Consider the following 19,846-nt stretch of genomic DNA (forward strand, 5'->3'; position numbering starts at 1 on the left):
TATGGATTTACCACTTTCACTGATGAAAAATGAGGCTGCAAGGTGCTCAACACTCTCTACTCCCACTGACTTCATTGTGAGTGAAAGAAATTCAGCGCCTTGTGGGAGTGCACAGCATTTCACAGGATTCATCTCATAGAATTAAATTCACTCAACCACAAGGAAAGATCCCATTGGACCCAAATCCCACTACATCTACCACACTTTTACAGCCATTGCCCTATAACTTGCATTTGTTTTCATTTTCTGCAGGTTATGTATTTCTTCCAGAGTTGTAGAACCATCTATTCAGTTGGTGTCAATCAGCATAGCTTCATTCCAATCACCATCTTCACCAGCTGTGAATCTGGTCCATCAATATTAATATATAGTTTCATCATTTCATAAAATCCAGTCATAAGTGTTTGCTAAAACTCTTTACAACAAGTGATATTATTTAGTACAAAAAAGAAAGATCTGTGATATATTTTCTATCAGTCTCATGAATTCTAATTATAGAATAGACAAAGGTATATAATTCTAATAGTTTCTGATACCTACACTAAAGCCAGGTTTCTTAAGAAAAATGTTCTGCAACTCCTGAATCCTTAAAGTGAAGTTATTGTGTTTGATAGTTTGATTCTTTTTTTTAAAGTCTAAAAAAAACCTACTGATTTTGTATAGTGATGATTTTTCATAACTTTGCATTATTATGAATCAATAGCACAAATTCTGCCCTCAGAAGGTAACTAAAGAATTTTTAGTAAGCAAAATCACATTCTTTTGTAGAGGTAAATTTTCAAACCCCAGCTTAGCTATGTCTTTGGAAAATAGGTAGGTAGTTGGAAGCAGATCCCTAACTAGTGTGGTCCTGTTTTCAAACCCCAGCTTAGCTATGTCTTTGGAAAATAGGTAGGTAGTTGGAAGCAGATCCCTAACTAGTGTGGTCCTGTTTTAATTGATTTATAATAATTTACACCAGTTGAATATCCACCCCGGTTGCACCTACAGTATCATCTCTCTGTTACCTTGTGCTCCCCGCATCTGTTTGTGGTGTTCACCTGTTGCCTCTTACCTTATACTTTGGCAGTAAGCTCTTTGGGACAGAGACCATCTTTTTGTTATGGTCAGAGATGATCCCTAGACATGCTACTGCAATTTAATACTAATAATGAGTGTACACAAAATTGCATATATATATATAAATGCACGCAGACATTTTAGGTGCAAACTTGAGCTGGTCCAAAAATTATTTCTTTTTTAATGGAAATTTGCTGTAGATGAAAAAACATTCATTTTCCATCTGCAATTTCCATGATTTTTTTTTGCCAAACTCTCAAAAACTGAAATATTTTAGCCAAAATGGGAGTAATAATGCCTCATGGGAGGGGCAGTTTGCGTCTCATGTCCTCATTCTCTCTGAACTAGGATCCCCAGCTAGACTACAATCTCCCATAATGCATCACGATCTCCCCCTTTATGATGCTCAGCTCCTTCACCAAAGTTCTGCAGAAAGCAGACACTTTTTGAGAAAATTTTCATTTAAGCAAAAACTTCATTGAAAATCAGTTTTGATGAAAATTTTCAAACAGCCCTAGCGCAAACACGTTAATATGGAGTTTCACTAGACTGTTACTTGTGCACATGTGTTTTATATACATAGATTTACCTCTATGCATGCAAGCATGTCAGCAGCTGTTAACCCCCTCAGTGCCAATGTGTGTGGGTATGCAAATTCTAACAATTTGTATGGGGAGCTTGAAGGATCAGAGAACTGAAGCTGGGTATGTAGAGGTTCACTGCTGAAAAGTGCAGGTGCATGTATCAGTGCGCACTAAATTTGGGCTAGAACAAGCACTTCTGAAGAGCTGCAATGTGAGTTTGTATCGTGTCTTAAGATGTTCATTGTTATTGTGTCAGCTCTGAAGGAGAATCCTAAGGGAAGTAATGTTTCTCTCTTACTGAACACTTGTGTTGGCATTGTAATGGCTCAAAGGAGTTAGTGTGATGTATACTGATGTACTGACATCAGCTCAGCAGAGCTAACATGCAGTGTCCTTACTATTCCAAATGCCATTTATACAGACTTCATTGTGCTGCTGCGTGCTATTCTTATCATACAAAAGGCCACTAAATAAGGGGATGTTCGCATTATTCCCTAGAAGTGCTTTTAAAAAGAAACCGAATGATGTACGTGCACAGCACCTGGTGTATAAGGACAATGTGGTTGATTAAGATGTTTTGGGGAAAGAACTATGTAATGCTGCATTGACCTCTGCACCTGATAAGATGCCAAAAGAAGAATATTATGCCACTGATCAGTTCTAACAGCAATCAGGCCTGCAACTGAATCAAAAGGAGGGCTTTTTTATTCACCAGCAGTGTCTCCCCACTATGCTAAGGCCTGGTCTACACTAGGACTTTAATTCGAATTTATCAGCGTTAATTCGAACTAACCGCTCAACCGTCCACACCAGGAAGCCATTTAATTCGAACTAGAGGGCTCTTTAGTTCGAATTTGGTACTCCACCCCGGCAGGTGGAGTAACGCTAAATTCGCACTTGCTAGCTCGAATTAGGCTTGGTGTGGATGCTAATCGAACTTAGCAGCTCCGGGAGCTATCCCACAGTGCACCACTCTGTTGACGCTCTGGACAGCAGTCCGAGCTTGGATTCTCTGGCCAGCCACACAGGAAATGACCCGCGAAAATTTGAATTCATTTTCCTGTCTGGGCGGTTTGAATCTGACGTTCTGGTTGCACATCGGGGCGAGCTCCGCAGCACCTGCAACGATGCAGAGCTCTCCAGCAGAGGAGTCCGGGCAATCCCAGAATAGAAAGAGGTCCCCAGCATGGACTGACCGGGAAGTCCAGGATCTGATCGCTGTGTGGGGCGAGGAGTCTGTGCTTTCGGAGCTGCGCTCCAACAAGCGGAACGCGAAGACCTTCGAGAAGGTCTCTAAAGCCATGAAAGAGAAAGGATACAGCCGGGATGCGATGCAGTGCGCGTGAAAGTGAAGGACCTAAGACAAGGGTATCAAAAGTCAGAGCGGCAAACGGACGCTCGGAGCCCAGCCCCAGACATGCCGCTTCTACGAGGCACTGCATGCCATTCTAGGTGGGTCTGCCACCAGTGCCCCAGCAGTGACGGTGGACTCCGAGGACGGAATAGTGTACCGGGACAGTTCCTCCTCCCTGTTCGCCGATGGGGAAGATGAGGAAGGGTCTTTTGAGGACGGCGCAGGCGACATCGAACCCACTCCCGCTTTCCCTGACAGCCAGGATCTCTTCATCACCCTCACAGAGATCCCCTACCAACCGTCCCGCCCGTTAACCCGGACTCGGAATCAGGGAAGGATCAGGCGGTAAGTGCTACAAACAGGGAAACATTTATTTTTTTAAGAAACAGGGATATATATAAAAAATAGAAATACTATATAAAAATTTTTAAATATGAAACTATACAAACAGCAGGTCTACACATATAGGAATGGAGCAATAGTCCTCTGGGGATAGTTCAAAAAAGCTCTCAGAGAGCAGCTGGAAAAGCCTCAGCAAGAGGTTTCTTGGGAGAGGTGCTTTATTGGGTGCTCCGTTGAAGCACACTCTTCCGCGCCATGCCATCCTCAGGTACAGGGGGACCATCGCCTCTACGAGCATGGCAGCGTAGGGTCCTGGTCTGTGCAGGGCTTCTGTTAACATCCGCTCTCTCTGTGTGCGCCTGACACGCCTCAGGGTGATGTCGTTGTGGAAGTGCTGCATCTAATTAGTGGAATTAGTGTACTGTTACTATTGTGCATGGTAGACTTTTACTTTGCATAAGAATGACCCTCGCTTAACAGAGTTTTACTTTGCATAAGAATGACCCTCGCTTAACAGAGTTTTACTTTGCATAAGAATGACCCTCGCTTAACAGCCACTTGTGGCAGGCCTCAGAGGAAAAGCATACAGGGGTCTTTCCCGTTCACTGGCGGGAGATGCCGCATAACGCTCATCTTTTCTGCTTTGCACATTGCCTCCAGCAGGAGAGCACAGCTAAGCACTAACTGATAAGCACTCTGTACTGTAAGGCTTACCAGGACTTTGTGCAAGAGGGATGCAGCTATCTTTCCTCGCTTGTGCGCTCTCCAGTGCAATGGCGCCGCCAATGAGAGCGTATTCCGAAATCTCGGACTAGTTCTGAGATCTCCTGAGACTTGGTTCCCTCTTTGGTCTTGTTCACTGAAACTGACTAGACTGTGTTTACTGTTGGCAAACATGTATGTGTTCAAGGAAATCACCTACTTTTTCACATCACACAGCTCGGCTCCTTCCCGGACTGCCCCGCCATCCCCCTCGCAGAGGCTGGCTCGGATTAGACGCCGAAAGAAAAAGACAAGGGACGACATGTTCCAGGAACTGATGGCCAGCTCCAGAGCGGAGGCGGCAGAGCAGAGACAGTCGAGGGAGAGCCTGTGTCAGCAGCATCGCACACACCTGGAACGGGAGGATAGGTGGCGGCAGGAAGACCAGCAGGCGACTCAAACGCTGCTTGGTCTAATGAGGAGCAAACGGAGACGCCCGGCGCCTTGTAGATGTTCTTCAAGACCGCAGTCAGGAGGAGAGAGCCCCCTGCAGTGCATCTGCAACCGCCCTCCAACGCCAAGAAGTCCTGTCCCCTCACCCAAAGTGACAAGACGGAGGCGGTAGGGGCCGTGAGAACTGTCCCTGCACCGCAGCACACCGATAATGTTAGAGACAACTGTCGAACTGTAAATTTGTACAAGCTCTTTCTTTACAGCATCAACCAGTCCCAACTCCAAGTTCAAACCCCCCACTGTGTATTACATTATTAAAAGCGGTTTGGTGTTACTGACTGTTTCCGTCACGTTTCTGGTGTCAGAAGACTTTCTGTTGTTCTGTGGGGGGGGGGGGAATTGTAATGTCACTGCATAGCCCACAGTGCCATGCTACAGACTTGGCTGCAGGGTCAACTGCAGGGCACACACAGACTGCAGTCACTAGGCACCAGGGACAGTCTGTGTGGTGTATGCAGCCCGGGTCTTTCCTTGAGGTGTATGCTTGTGCAGGGTCCTGGTGCCTGACATCCCCGAATGTAAAGGCAGGCTTCCCTTCACATGCATTTGGACCGTAGTCACGATCCTCCCCGGTGCCCCGAGCCCCAAAAATAGACCTCATCCAGGGGCAGATACTCACCCTTCCCCCACCCCTCACCCTTCCAACGCCCAAACCCACAGCCGTCATGGTAACCCCTATCCAAGGACGGCACCCTCGCCTTCCTGCAAACCCACCCATCAGTGCACACCTTAACCAGCACAGACTGCTTCCATGTTTCAACGAATAAACAGAAATGCAAAGTCAACGAAAGATTTATTATTAATTACTAAAACATGTCCTTAGTTTTAAAACGTCCTTGGGAAGTGGGGAAAACTTGGTTTATGATCAGGCTCTCTTAAAATCAAGTGGACAGTCACAGGTTACCCTGCTCTGCGAGGAAACTCGCTTTCAAAGCCTCCCTGATGCATATCGCTTCCGCTGGGATATTCTCTCAGCACGGGTGTCTGGCTGATCGTAAACAGCAGCCAGGCGATTTGCCTCAACCTCCCAAGCGGCCAAAAGGTCTCGCCCTTGCTCTCACAGAGATTGTGGAGCACACAGCAAGCAGCAATAACTACGGGATATTCTTTTCGCTGATGTCCGAGCGAGTCAGTAAGGTCCGCCATCTCCCTTGAGACGTCCGAAAGCACACTCCACCACCATTCTGCACTTGCTCAGCCGGTAGTTGAAGAGTTCCTTTTCAGTGTCCAAGGCGCCTGTATAGGGCTTCATGAGCCAGGGCATTAGCGGGTAGGCCGGGTCCCGAGGATCACTGTAGGCATCTGCACATCCCCAACCGTTATTTTGTGGTCCGGGAAGAAAGTGCCTGCCTGGAGGCGTCTAAACAGACCAGAGTTCCTGAACACACGCGCGTCATGAACCTTGCCCGCCCACCCGACGTTGATGTTGGTAAAACGTCCCCTATGGTCCACCAAAGCTTGCAGCACCATTGAAAAGTAGCCCTTTCGGTTAATGTACTCGCTGGCCTGGTGGGCTGGTGCCAGGATAGGGATGTGAGTCCCATCTATAGCCCCACCGCAGTTTGGGAATCCCATCGCGCGAAGCCATCTATGATGGCCTGGACATTTCCGACAGTCACTACCTTTGAGAGCAGTTGCTCAACGATTGCGTGGGCTACTTGAATGACAGCAATCCCCACGGTAGATTTGCCCACGCCAAAGTGGTTCGCTACTGACCGGTAGCTGTCTGGCGTGGCAAGTTTCCAGAGGGCTATGGCCACTCGCTTCTGCACAGTCAGGGCTGCTCGCATCCTTGTGTCCTGGCGCTTCAGGGCAGGGGACAGCAAGTCACACAGTTCAAGGAAAGTGCCCTTACGCATCCTGAAGTTTCGCAGCCACTCTGTGTCATCCCAGACCTGCAGCACTATGCGGTCCCACCAGTCTGTGCTTGTTTCACGGGCCCAGAATCGCCGTTCCACACCATGAACTTGACCCATTGCCACCATGATCTCCACTGCCCGGCGTACCCTGCTTTGTGAGAGGTCTGCGCCACTCTCCTCACCGTGCTGCCGGAGCCTCCTCGCCCGGTTTCTCAGCATCTGACTGTGGAAGAGGTGGACGATAATGTGCGAGGAGTTGACAATGGCCATAAGTGCAGCGATGATCGCAGCGGGCTCCATGCTCGCAGTGCTGTGGCGTCCACGCTGTAACCGACCAGAGAAGGGCGCGAACAGATTTCCCGCCGGCGCTTTCAAGGAAGACAGGGAGGGCGGGATTGACGGTTCAATGACGACACATTTTTCCCCCCAGCATGCATTGGGGGGAAATCCCACAATTCAAATGGGCAGCGGGGAGTGCGGGAACTGTGGGATAGGTTCCCACAGTGCACCGCTTCCAAAGTCGAAGCTGGCCCTGTGAATGTGGACTAAGAAGTTCGAATTTGTGTATTTAGTATGGATACACAAATTCGACTTATTAAGGTCGAATCCACAAATTCGACTTAAGTAGATTCGAAATAGTCCTGTAGTGTAGACAAGCCCTAACAATCATTCAAATAAACATTTAGAAGTTGGAAAGTCTGGTTTTATACCATTTATGTTAGCTCAGGGGTGGCCAGCCTATGGCTCTGGAGCCACATGCGGCTCTTCAAAAGTTAATATGTGGCTCCTTGTATAGGCACCGACTCTGGGCTGGGGCTACAGGTGGCAACTTTCCAATGTGCCATGAGGTGCTCATTGCTCAATCCCTGGCTCTGCCACACACCCTTCCCCCCCCCTCTTGAACCTGCCATGCCCTCGCTCCTCCCACCCCAGAGCTTCCTGCACACCACAAAACAGCTGATTGGGAGGTGCAGAGAGGGAGTGGGAGGCGCTAATTGGCAGGGCTGCCGGTGGGCGGGAGGTGCTGGGAGCCAGGGAGATGGCCCTGATGATGATAGAGGGCCCTGATGTATTACTGTGGCTCTTTGGCAATGTACATTGGTAAATTCTGGCTCCTTCTCAGGCTCAGGTTGGCCACCCCGGCATTAGCTTGAGAGTTACCCACACAGGTGAATGATAGTTCATGCAAGCACAGCAAGCAATAAACCATGTAAACAAACTATAGCCCAAGTCCTGAAGTTTGTACATAAAACAGAAAACACAATGAAATGTCAACCAGCACATCCTCCTCCAAATTTCCTCAGCTTAGTGAAGGCAAAATCTGAGGGGTAATAAAAGAAATACTGATTATTTTCCAGGCGAAAGCACAGCAAACCAATTTACAATGGTTAATCAAAAGCAGTACAATATAATAGTTGCTGGATATTGCACATTCAATATTTAATAACTTGGATAATGGAGTGGATAATATGCTTATAAAATTTGTGGATGACCCCACAGCTGGGAAGGGATACAAGCAATTTGGAGGACAGGATTAGAGTTCAGAACACCTCGACAAATTGGAGAATTGTCTGAAATCAACAAGATGACATTACATAAAGATAAATGCAAAGTACTACATTTAGAAAGGAAAACTTCAACTGCACAACTAGAAAACGGGGAATAACTGGCTAGATGGTATCACCTGAAAAGGATCTGGTGTTACAATAGAATATGAGTCAACAACGTGATGCAGTTGCAAAAAAGGGCTAATAAAATTCTGGGGTATGTTAACAGGAAAGTCATATGTAAGATATGGGAGGTAATTGTCCTGCTCTATGCGGCACTGGTGAGGCCTCAGCTCAAGTACTGTGTCCGATTCTGAGCACCATGCTTAAGGAAAGATATGTACAAATTGGAGGGAGTCCAGAGGAGAGCAACAAAAATGATAAAAGGTTTAGAAAACCTAACCTCTGAGGATAGGTTAAAAGAAACTGGGCATGTTTGGTCTTGAGAAAAGAAGACTTGTGTGTGTGTGTGTGTGTGTGTGTGTGTGTGTGTGTGTGTGTGTGTGTGTGTGTGTGTGTGTGTGTGTGTGTGTGTCTGACTGATAACTGTTATAAAAATAACCATGATCAATTGTTCTCACTGTTCATTGATGACAGGACAAGAAGTAGTGGGCTTAATCAGCAGCAAGAGGGATTACCTGTCAGGGATATTCTTAGTTCTGCCTCAGTGAAGGGGGCTGGACTTGACAACTCCTTGAGGTCCCTTCCAGCCTTACATTCCTATGATTCTATGAATCACTGAGAGGAAGCGATGAGCTGTAGAGCACTGTTTGCATCTTGTTCTAGAACCAGTTTCAGTGGATGTTCAGTGTTCAGGTTTGAAGATGCATTAGGGTTAGAGTTCACATTCAAGTTCAAAAGCACCATGATCTAGTAGACTTTTTATTAGTAGCCCCAGAAGGATGGAAATCTCATGGGATCAGCAGTTTTCATGAAACTTCTTTCATCTCCTAATATTTTGGCTTCATCCAAACTGGAATTGGAAAATAGGATCTATATTATTTTGGATCAGACCCCTTCCCAATGGGCCTTGTAGCACATGTACTCCCCTTCTTGTCACCATGAGCAGCATCTCTACAGCAGTATGACCTGCTCCTTTCCTCTGAGATTGAGGATGCAATAAACCTGCCTTCACAAATCTATGTCATTACTCTTTTCCTCAACCTGCAGTCCCTGTGTTAGCTACCCTGCACCTGGCTATTCATTAATATATTATTCCCTTTATTCTTGCCAGCAAGTTAAAAAAGTATGGGTTGGATGAATGGACTATAAGGTGGATAGAAAGATGGCTAGATCGTCTGGCTCAATGGGTAGTGATCAATGGCTCGATGTCTAGTTTGCAGCCGGTATCAAGCTGAATGCCCCAGGGTTGGTCCTGGGGTCGGATTTGTTCAATATCTTTATTAATGATCTGGATGATGGGATGGATTGCACCCTCAGCAAGTTCGCAGATGACACTAAGCTGGGGGGAGAGGTAGATACCCTGGAGGGTAGGGATAGGGTTCCGAGTAATCTAGACAAATTAGAGGATTGGGCCAAAAGAAATCTGATGAGGTTCAACAAGGACAAATGCAGAGTTCTGCACTTAGGACAGAATAATCCCATGCACCGCTACAGGCTGGGGACTGACTGGCTAACCAGCAGTTCTGCAGAAAAAGACCTGGGGATTACAGTGGATGAGAAGCTGGATATGAGTCAACAGTGTGCCCTTGTTGCCAAGGAGGCTAACAACATATTGGGCTGCATTAATCGGAGCATCGCCAGCAGATTGAAGGAAGTGATTATTCCCCTCTATTCAGCACTGGTGAGGCCACATGTGGAGTATTGCGTCCAATTTTGGGCCCCACTACAAAGGATGTGGACAAATTGGAGATAGTCCAGCGAAGGGCAACAAAAATGATCAGGGGGTTGGGGCACATGACTTACGAGGAGAGGCTGAGGGAACTGGGCTTCTTTAGTCGGCAGAAGAGAAGAGTGAGGGTGGATTTGATAGCAGCCTTCAGCTACCTGAAGGGAGGTTCCAATGAGGATGGAGCTCAGCTTTTCTCAGTGTTGGCAGATGATGGAACAAGGAGTAATGGTCTCAAGTTGCAGTGCGGGAGGTCTAGGTTGGATATTAGGAAACACTATTTCACTAGGAGAGTGGTGAAGCACTGGAATGGGTTACCTAGGAAGGTGGTGGAATCTCCATCCTTAGAGGTTTTTAAGGCCTGGCTTGACAAAGCCCTGGCTGGGATGATTTAGTTGGCGTTGGTCCTTCTTTCAGCAGGGGGTTGGACTAGATGACCTCCTAAGGCAGGGATGGGCAAACTATGGCCCGCGGGCTGGATTCGGCCCTTCAGGGCTTTGGATCCGGCCCGCGGGATTACCCCTGGTGGTGCTGCGGGCCCGGCGCTGCTCTCAGAAGCAGCCCCCGGGCCGGGAGGCAAAGGGCTCCATGTGCGCACGCAGAGCCCTCTGCCCCCCCCCCCAGGGGCCGCAGCACTTCCTGGCGTGGCGTGGGGCCAGGGCAGGCATGCAGGGAGCCTGCCTTGGCCCTGGTGTGCGCCACTGCCACCCCGGAGCCACTTTAGGTAAGCGGCACCGGGCTGGAGCTCAAACCCCTCCTGCCCCCCGCCCCCCAACTTCCTGCCCTAAGCCCTCTGCCTGTACCTCGCACCCCTCCTGCACCCAACTCCCTGCCCTGAGCCCCTTTCTGCACTCCTGTGCATTCCAACCACCTGCCCTGAGCTCCCTGCTGCACCCTGCACCCCGTGCACCCCAACTCCCTGCCCTGAGCCCCGTCCTGCACTCCACACCCCTCCTGTACCCCAACCCCCTTCCCTGAGCCCCCTCTTATACTCTGCACCCCTTCTCTGCCCCAATCCCTTGTTCTGAGCCCCTTCCTCCACATCCCGCACTCCACCCCCCCTGCCCTGGCCCTGCATACAATTTCCTCACCCAGATGTGGCCCTCGCCCCAAAAAGTTTGCCCACCCCTGTCTCTTCCAATCCTAATATTCTATTATTCTATTTTATTCTATAGCACCCATATAGAAGCCATATTCTCTCAAAACCCTAGATTTTGGTATTCCCAGTGGGTAGCCCATTAGCTAAAATGTCTCCTTTCTAATACAGATCCTGGGGAATAGAATCACAGGGCTTTACATGCTGAATGAAATTTCAATATGGGTCTCTAAAGTTCCTGAGTACTTCACTAAAACTGACACTTGTACTTTACCAGTGCAGGCTGATTCCAAGCTGCTCTTCTTGATATAGCTCTGTTTCCCTCCACATCTATCCACTTCTCCTTCCAACTCTCCTCCTCCTTCTCCAGTGCACAGCACTGATCTGCAGAGCCAGGCCATAGGTCTTAAGAAGTATAGACTAGCCCTAGAAGTCATAAAGTTCTATATCATCCACCTTATGATGATGGAGATGATTTACTAAAGGGGCCTCAAAAGAGTAGAATGGCTCCAGTAGCACAGCCTGCCATTTTGGGGCCAGTACGCCACTGCTCTAGGAGCCTTGGCTTCACAGCTCTGGAGGCCTCAGCTTTACAGTCATAAGCAGGCCTCTAACCTAGTTCTTCCCTGTATGATGCTATTCTGGAGATGGTAAAGCAGAGCTGGAGTCGATGCCCTTCCATTTTAAGATTATCAAATGTAAATCATCTGGAGGGGGACTTCTTGTTTCTCACCTTTGGGTACAACCTCAGGTAACCTTAGAGTTGATAGGTGTTCAGCGGTGGTGATCTCACATAGTGCATATTAGCAAAGGCAGAGTTACCACCTACTGGAGTTTGATTTTATTAAGAAAACAAAATTAAACAAACCATAACATGACAGTCTAAGCCTTCTCTCCTAGCTTGACGGTTTGTTTGTAGGGGTCCTTTTCTCAGTTACCTTTCTTAATTCAGGGTGGAGTCTAATAAACCACAGCGTTCCCAGTCAGCAGTCATTTATGTGGAACTCCTCTGCAGGGTGCTAACGGGATGGGGAGAAGGAGAATTCTGCAACCCTGTTATGCGTTTGTAAATAGCCTGTGCAATCACATGGTGATTTCTGACATTGCTGAATCAAGAGTTGCTCCTTAAAAAAAAAAAAAGAGGTGCTTGGCTTTGTGTTGTACATATTGCTAACTTGGTCAGGCTTACACTGATCTATTTTGCTAGTCAGTTTTGCACCTAGGACATCATTCTTCAAACTGATTTCCTGCTCCCCTGCAATACCTTCCTCTTGAAGCATTTATGTCTTTGGGAGTTCTGCCATTAACATAAATGGGAGGGGGACTGATACTTGAACCAGATCACAGGTTTCAAATGGAAGGCGTTTATACTATCTGCACACATCAAATACCATCACTGTAACATACTGAACAATAGGAATTTATTACTGATGTGTTCTCAGGGGCTATGATCTCAGCTGGCAAGTTTTTGGTCCACTAATGTAGTTTCTGTTTACCTTAGCTACTTTATGATATGGGGCCATGGGAAATCTTTGCAGTTATGTCACACATTAGAGGCAGAAGGAAGTAAGGAAAAGACACTTTTGTATTATTTTTGCATAGATTCTTGCATATTGTTGCATAGATTTAAAAAAAATGGAATAGAGAACTTCTCTGGCTTGTTACTATTCAGAATGAAAGCCCTTAACTGAGCAAATATGTAGCCGAATTTGTTGGGGTGTGGGAAGGAAAGAGAGGGCTTAAAGAGCAATTGCCTTCACTTTAGCACCTAGCACAGTCCCTGGCCTTGCTTTGAGCAGGGGGTTGGACTAGATGACCTCCTGAGGTCCCTTCCAACCCTGATATTCTATGATTCTATGATTCTTGCACTTCTCAAGCATGAGCAATAGGGCAATATTAGAGCCTCCTGTGACACTGCACATTCCAAAGAGCCTTATCCCCTTCCACACCAAAAAGAGATGTGGGAGCTCCTTGTGAGCATGCTCCTCACAATATCCTTTCAGGTTTATGCCTAATTTTGTGCTCTGCTGGCAGAAGGCATCCAAGATGCTGGTGTAGTGATCTGCTGTACCTCCCTTCTCGTTTGCTAGTCTTTCTCCCCTCAATACACCCACAGCCAGGCTGCAATAGATAAAGCCATAGGAGAACGCTGAATCTCTGTTTGTGGCCTGTAACAACTCCAGCAGAGATGTGCTGCTGTGGGGAAAAATATCAAAGCCTTTAGTAATGGATTCTTCATCTTGTTTCAGTCTTGAGCTATCTAAAAAACACTGGGGGAGGGGGGTGTTGAGGAGGGAGAACACTATTTCATTAAGAACAAAGATGCAATGATAATTTTCTAAACTGGTTACCTATTAAAATAAACTTTCAGACCTAATACACTTCAATGCACTTCCAGGTCACATTGATTAAATAGAGTTCCTCTTATTAGATAATGTACATAATACTGTACCCATCTTACATTTGTATAGGAAATGCCAAACACATAACCAAGGGGGGCTGCATAATTTTATGAGTAAAATCTTCAAATCCTTTTACTCATATCAAACCCAGCAAATTCTTAGCTTGTCTTTTCCTTTCAGATAGTTGTCAATTATAACAAAATAAATAATGGATGAATCTTCAGGTTACACAGAATAAATACAGCAATTATCTGACAGAAAGGAAGTACTGGAAGCGAGTAGAACAGCAAGTGCTTCCTCCTTAAAGAAGGAAAACATGGTAGCTAATTGTTCCAGCCTACCTCCTTTGCACTCCCCAGCACAGGTTCTCCATTGTGCCACATTGCCGATAGCCTTCTGAAGACACTGGGCCCAAACTGGACCTCATTTATACCAATATAAATTCAGAATACTGGCATTTAAATTAAGGGCCAGACCATTAGTTGGTGTAAACCACCATAGGTCCATTGAAGTTACACCAATTTATGCCAGATGAGGATATCATCACAATGACCTGTGATTACAGCAGAGTTACTCTGGAGTACCTCAGATCAGATTTGGTTCAGCTTATAGAAGTTTACAGATCATAGAATATCAGGATTGGAAGGGACCTCAGGAGATCATCTAGTCCAACCCTCTGCTCAAACCAGGACCAAGCCCCACACAGATTTTTGCCTCAATCCCTAAATGGCCCCCTCAAGGATTGAACTCATAAACCTGGGTTTAGCAGGCCAATGCTCAAACCACTGAGCTATCCCTTCCCCTTCTCAGGTTGATTCTTCTAATGGCTTTGCATACCTGAGATAAATATTTAAATGTGAAAGTGCACTGTTGATGTAGAGTCAGCCATTCTGTTGTTCTTTTTGTTTTTATCGTGAAGTATGATTTTTACAAGAACTGATTCATTTTGCCTGCTATTTTTAGAGTGGAAAAAATAACATCAGAGCTAAAGAACATTTCCTGCTATGTTTGTTGTTCTGAAAAGGCCATCTTATCTTCAAAAACAGTTATTCTATTGTTGATGACCATTTGGGACAGGAAGGATGGCAGTAAGCATTCCACAGTAAAATAATCCCTGATTGGACAATATGTATTGTGTTACCTGAGAGTCATTCCAGTTGGTCAACATATCATTGTTATCCTGATTTTGCTTTAAAGACAAGGGAAGAAATCCTAGATCAGTGTCAAAGCCACGGATGAAAATACAATCCTGTGTTAACTTTCAGATGTCCCTTTTCACTTGAACAGCCAGAATATGGTGTTGGTTGGGGCTGTGAGGTTTGTTCAGTAATAGTCTTCTGTAATTATTAGCAGCTTAATTAATGTCTTTAGTTATCTTCTCAGTTGAAGGTTTTACCATGACCTTTGTAGGGCAAGTGAAATGGGCTGTGACCTGTTTTTCGATTAAGCACAGGAAACTAGAAGAAAATAGCATTAAGGAACAAAAAGAAGGACTTGATCCTCTTTCAGCTGAAGTCAACAGCTGAACTCATATTGACTTCAAAGGGAGGATGATTGGACTCTAGACTGCGAGTGGGAGCTAACTACCTTGCCTTCACAGCTGAGGTTCACAGATATTTCAGGGAGCTGCAAAACTGCTCTAATAATGTGGTAGGTATACATAAGCGCTCTTTAATATTAAATAAATTTCAGTATTCCCTCTGTAAGAAGGAACATATGGTTGGATAGGTCCTTATTTCCTGGGGGAAAGCTGATTTTCACACAAGTGATCATATAGAAAATTACTAATTAAATTTGAATAGACAACAACGAGTCAGGAAAAAGATCTTGGCGTCATCGTGTATAGTTCTCTGAAGATGTCCACGCAGTGTGCAGAGGCGGTCAAAAAAGCAAACAGGATGTTAGGAATCATTAAAAAGGGGATAGAGAATAAGACTGAGAATATATTATTGCCCTTATATAAATCCATGGTACGCCCACATCTCGAATACTGTGTACAGATGTGGTCTCCTCACCTCAAAAAAGATATTCTAGCACTAGAAAAGGTTCAGAAAAGGGCAACTAAAATTATTAGGGGTTTAGAGAGGGTCCCATACGAGGAAAGATTAAAGAGGCTAGGACTCTTCAGCTTGGAAAAGAGAAGACTAAGGGGGGACATGATAGAGGTATATAATATCATGAGTGATGTTGAGAAAGTGGATAAGGAAAAGTTATTTACTTATTCCCATAATACAAGAACTAGGGGTCACCAAATGAAATTAATAGGCAGCAGGTTTAAAACAAATAAAAGGAAGTTCTTCTTCACGCAGCGCACAGTCAACTTGTGGAACTCCTTACCAGAGGAGGTTGTGAAGGCTAGGACTATAACAATGTTTAAAAGGGGACTGGATAAATTCATGGTGGCTAAGTCCATAAATGGCTATTAGCCAGGATGGGTAAGAATGGTGTCCCTAGCCTCTGTTCGTCAGAGGATGGAGATGGATGGCAGGAGAGAGATCACTTGATCATTGCCTGTTAGGTTCACTCCCTCTGGGGCACCTGGCATTGGCCACTGTCGGTAGACAGATACTGGGCTAGATGGACCTTTGGTCTGACCCGGTACGGCCTTTCTTATGTTCTTATGACATCAGCATCACAGTAAAGCAGGCACACACTGTAGCAGTGATCACCAAACTGCAGTCAGTGTGGATCACTATAATGGTCCAAAGACCATTTGTAGGTGGTCTGCAGAGAACATACTGGTCACTCGGTGTTGTCTGCCCTTTTATCCAGCTGCTAAAATGCATTAGAAGAAGCTAATACTTTCCTAATGTTACATACTTTCCTGATGTTGCTTTCCATGTAAAAAATAGCTGGAGTTGTCACAGGAATATTATTCTATCACCAACAGAAGGAGAGAAGTCTGTATGATCACCAATGGAAGGGGAGATGGCTCGTGAGACTTTTTTTTCTATTCAGATATGGCTCTGTCAGTTCTCAAATGAATCCATGGTCTAACTGTATAACAAGACACAATAGTGACAGGCAGGATATAAGAATCTGAATTAGAACCAGTGTTTACTAGAGCTGTTGGGAAAATGGATTTTTCCCACTGAAAATTTTGTGTTTTTGATAAAAAATCAAAAACCAAAATATTTCTGCTGGAAACCGAGATATTTTGATTCATAACTGCCACAGTGGTGCAAAATGGGAGATATGGTCCAGCTGGGAAATCCTGCCCAATAAAGAAGAATAGGAGCATGAAGCACTTGAAGTACAGCTCTCATGAGGCACCATGGTGGCATTCCAGAATCCAAATTTTTCCGGTTTTAGTCTACAACCTAATTTTTTTTCAGGATTTGGGGCATTCAGTTTTTGACAAATGAAATTTTTCTGTGGAAAAAGAACACTTCACAGAAAATGTGTTTAATAATAAAGCCAATTTTATGTAGAAATAAAAAGTTTCAATTGAATTTTTTTGTCTGTCCCTAATGTTTACCCTAGTGCAAATGATTCCCTGAAAACCCTAAAGATTATATGGTTAGACTGCGGTTAAAGTAGAGTTTAATAATATCAGAGCCCTGTTCAAAATGCTGCGGTTTTAATTTGCAGTGTGATAGATGAAAGGCTGGATCTTTGAATTGTTGCACAGGAAGAAGCAACAAGGTTTCCAAATGCCCCAGAAGTGGGAATCTAGTGAGAAGTTGGAGTCAAATGGTTTATTTTGCCCTTTCAAACATTGGGCAAAACTGCAGTGAGAAGAAGAAACTTCAGTGGTCACTTTATCATGCAATAGAAACAGAGCTAATTATAGCTGGACAGGAAAGATGGGGTTTTCAAAAGTGGTCAGCATTGACCTGATTCTGCTCCCTTTGAGGTCCCTGGAAATTTTATCATTGACTTCAATGGGAGCAGAATTAGTCCCATGTTCAGTGCATTTCAGGATCCCACCTAAAACGATTAGATTCAGTGAGGTGTAAGTATGGTATGAATAGCTGCAATTTAGTTGATATGCAGTAATGGTAAACTTGTCTCTCCTCCCTCCTTCTCACATCCTGTCTTCAGATCTCTGGCCTATACTTATCAATCCTGCAAGTTGTGCCAAGTCAGCCCTAAGTATGGTCACTAGAAGATTAACCCTTTTCTAGCATGGTGCCTTTTACTGCCAACAGACCTCCACATAGATGAACTACTCTCTCTCTCTCTCTCTCTCTCTCGCTCTCTCTCTCTTTTTTTTTTAAAGCTTGATTCCTTTTTTAACATGCAGAATATTTTGGACCAGACAGTGGCCCTTCAGCAAATTCATTCAAATTCAGAGCAATGTGCACTGATGTGGTTTCCATAATCCTCCTCCAGCATAGACAGAGAGAAGAGTTTGGTAGTGTTTACTCAAGGAGACACCATTGTTCAAATTATGGCTTTTCCAATGCCAGGCTTTAACAGAGCTCCCTTCTGAGTCTTACTGATTTTGCTTGGGTTGCTTGATTTAGTTAGCCACAATAAGTGTGGTTTCTTTTATTCATATCTAATTGAATTCATGATTTAATGACACACATTCTCTGCAACTATGGTCAAAACAGTGCTGTAGATTAATTGTTAATTATAAATTTAATCATGATTAAATTGTTGAGTGGAACAAAAATGCCTCATTCAAACACAGAAGCTTCCTGAAAAATGAATGTTTGTAGCCTTAGTTATTTCCTTTTATACTATTTCTGCCCAAGTATATCTTTAAAAGAAATGGTTTGTGTGTTTGTGTGTGTGCACATGAGAATGAATTCAGTGTTTGAGAAAAGTACTGAACTGACATTTTTGATCCAAACAAAACATTGACATTCTCAAATTGAAACATTTCATTTTGTCTTGATTTTACAATAAACCTCTGTCCCCCAAAGCTGGTGGAATGCCTCACTGGAGCTGTGAATCATGTTCTGCATGCCCTAGTCTCCTGTCGGAGCTGGACTCCCTGGCTGGACTACACCTCCCACAATGCACTGTGCTCATGGAACTCCTATGCTGCATCACATCAGTTCATCCAAAGAAGAGATCAGGGTGGATCATGAGAGATGTAATTGAGATCATCACAACACAGAAGTATGGGGACATGAGGTATCTGACCTAAAACTCTCATAAGCACCATGACAGCTCAGGCAAATGTTGATCTGACCTGAAATGAAACATTTCAATTTGATTTGACAACTGAATTTTTTTGATGTGGGTCAGTTTAACCCAAAATGATATTTCATTTAGATTTTTTCCAACAGAAAAAAATGAAAAAATTCTACAAAAATTTCACTCTCCGCAGACTTTCTATGCGACCTAGGTCAAGTTATTGTCTTTCTGTGTCCTGGTTCCCCATCTGTAAAATGGGGATAATTGTACTTGCCTACTGCACAGGGATGTTGTGAAGATAAATACATTGATTGTGAGGTGCTCAGATATGAGCAGGGGGTTGGACTAGATGATCTCCTGAGGTCCCTTCCAACCCTAATAATCTATAAGGTCTGAATAGCTGCAATTTAGTTGCTATGCAGAATGATAAACTTGTCTCTCCTCCCTCCTTCTGATGTTCCCATGAGGCATCACAGATTGAGACTGGAAAAATGCTTTTGATGCGGGGGGGTTCTATTATGGTAAAATACAGTAATTTTCCCCCAATCTAATATTCTAAACCCCACACTGAAAGCTTATATATTAATCTAATACATTAAAAAAAAACATTGTACCTGTTGTTGTTTATTATTTTCAATTGATTTTAGCTTCCATGTAGATTTTAACTGACTTCATAGATGGTATTTAACTAAAGGGACTGATAATTGTGCAGAATGCGTTATGTTCCGATGGTAATTATTTCTTGTATAGGTGTATGTTCCTAAGCCTTAAACAGAATGAGAAGCTAATGTCACCAGCCTCGAGAGTGTTTATTGATGTACAGCTAAAGCAATTGCAGTGCAGCCTAGTAACAATGCAATGCAAAAATGAGGCCTCGGAAAAGCTAGAGTCAGAGAACATATTCAGTCGCCGATGTCATGTAAATAAACAAGCAGTTCATCAGTTTGTTATTGCTGGCCCTAAATGCATAAACTCATGAGGAAAAACCCAAGGCAGGATTATCACAATCTGTCTTAGGTCTGTTAAATCCAATCAAAATTGGTTGAAATGTGCACATTGCTGCTGTGAAACTGAGGAATGCAAGTGCAGCAGCAAGGCCTGAGAAGACCTACACAGCCTGTTTGAAACCTACTGATGTGCTCTAGTCACTTAACGGCATCTTATAAAACAGCTGGTCTCAAACGTTCAAATATTGATTCAGTTTATGGAAATCTGGTATTACACTATTGCTGTCTCTAGCAAACAGCTTATATAAACAGATCTGACATGATTGTACCATCTGGTTTTATTTCTCGAGTTCTTTGACTACATTTTTTAGGGGGGTGGGGTGATTAATTGGAGTGATTTATAACTCCCTCTTGCTTCCTTCAAGGTGGATGATGACAAATCCGTAAACGCTACAAATTTTGGTGTCCAGGATCATGAGGGTTTTCAGTTAATGGTTAACT

General features: G+C 44.5%; 1 long non-coding RNA gene across 1 annotated transcript in view; it reads left to right on the top strand.

The window, feature by feature from the left end:
- LOC120407642 overlaps window positions 1-18,385 on the top strand; it is a 69,544-nt gene extending 51,159 nt beyond the window's left edge. The window contains exon 3 of the long non-coding RNA XR_005600149.1: window positions 18,182-18,385. This is a non-coding gene — a long non-coding RNA (uncharacterized LOC120407642). The remainder of the gene's footprint in view (window positions 1-18,181) is intronic.
- The last annotated feature ends 1,461 nt before the right edge of the window (window positions 18,386-19,846 follow it).

The sequence above is a fragment of the Mauremys reevesii genome, linkage group 6 (assembly GCF_016161935.1).
Source record: "Mauremys reevesii isolate NIE-2019 linkage group 6, ASM1616193v1, whole genome shotgun sequence".
Lineage (NCBI taxonomy): Eukaryota > Metazoa > Chordata > Testudines > Geoemydidae > Mauremys > Mauremys reevesii.